Below are 1,706 nucleotides of genomic sequence, written 5' to 3'. Positions count from 1 at the left end.
AAATAAAAATAAAATAAAGAGTGTTACAGCACTTGACGGTGTCCAGCTAGGTGTGTGAGGAGTTCAAGGCCACCCCTGGCTTTGAAGACCCTCTAGGAAGACCCCCAGGGCTCAGCACATGGTATGCTTATGGCTGTGACTGATGACAGTGAGAGGCTCCAGAGCAAAACCAACAGAGGGGAAGCCTCGGGGGTGAAGTCGTGAGACATCCACACGGCTTCCAGAGTCCTCTCCTGCTGGAGTCACGCAGGACGCGCTTAATCCTCCCAGCAACAAGTCGTGGCAACACGTGCAAAATGTTGTCAACCTGAGGAGCTCATCAGAGACTCAGCTACCAGGGCTTTTTACTGGGGGCTGGTCACACAGGCACCCCTTGCCTGGCATCTGCCAAGACTTCAAACTCTCAGGAGGAAAGCAGGTCTTCACCATAAACCGTATTATTTGCATAAACTGTTTACATACAGCGAGAAACTTCTATCGGGGATAACCCTCCCCAAATCCAACTTCCCAGGTGCCAGCCAAGAGCCAACCTTACAAGCAGGACTTTCTAAGGATAAGGGCTTGCAGGCCTGATGGGTTAACATGTTCCTGCAGAGTCCACCCCCTAGGACCTTGGACAGGCATCTTTACAGCAAAATCGTTACCAGAGGACCCTGGGAAGTAGCATGACACCAAACTGCAGTGTTCATCCTGGTTCTGCCTTTAGGGGTCCTGGACGTAGCCAGCTAAAGCGAATCCCACAAACCACAGAGATCTCAGAAAGCCGAGTGGGGTCTTGAGCTTCTGAATTACTCTTTTCCCCCTGTGTATTATTTTTTACTAAATGAAGACGTCAGGTCCAGCACAGCACAGCTCTGGCCGGTAAGTTTAACTACGTGAAAGTCTAGGGATGAGATCGTGTATTAGTCTGTTCTGTGTTGTTATAGTAGAATACCTGGGACTGGGTAATTTATAAAGAACGGAGGTCTATCTGGCTTATGATTCTGGGACAGCTGCATCTGGTGCGAGCCTCAGACTGCTTCTACACATGGCAGAAAATGGCAGGCAGCCCATGGGTACAAGCAGATCACAGAGAGAGAGGGAATGAGAGAGAACACATGCTGGGGCACCCCAGATAGGACATACAGGGGTGTCAGGCAGTTGGGCTCACAGGGCCCCCATTGTGGCTTCCAGGGAGTCAGTTCAGTCCTTGGCTTCAGAGGCAGTGCCCGAGACATGGGTTTCAGATTGTTCTGCATGTCCATGACACCAGCCTGTCCACCCCACAATGTGGGTAACCCTGGGAGGTGTTCTGCATGGAAGGTGTGGGGACTGGGGTCACCTGCTGCTGTCTCAGCACTGCCAGGTGATGGGAGGCTGAGCAGCCAGTCTGGATTGACAGTGCTCAGGGCAGCTTGGAGAGGTGGCACAGGAGATCCCCTGCAGGAAGAGGGAAAGATTCCTTTGGAGAGTAAGCCAGCCCTTCACTGGGGCAGCTGCAAGTGACCCAGACAGTCCAGCCAGCACCCATGATGTCTTCATAGTTTAGGGTCTTACACGGGAGCGTTCTAAATCTGCAGTATCCCCCAAGTTGATGTCCTGTCTATTGAGCCTATACCTGCTCTCAGGTAAGCTCAGTACATGCTCAGGTGGAAAGCCCATAGCAGACAGTGTCAGGTTTTGGCTGAGAGTCAAGTCCAGGCAGTTAGGATCTGTGGCTTCAGAAT

Source organism: Galeopterus variegatus, unplaced genomic scaffold (assembly GCF_000696425.1).
Source record: "Galeopterus variegatus unplaced genomic scaffold, G_variegatus-3.0.2 Scaffold5830, whole genome shotgun sequence".
In the NCBI taxonomy this organism is placed as follows: domain Eukaryota; kingdom Metazoa; phylum Chordata; class Mammalia; order Dermoptera; family Cynocephalidae; genus Galeopterus; species Galeopterus variegatus.
Note: the sequence above shows the minus strand (reverse complement) of the source record.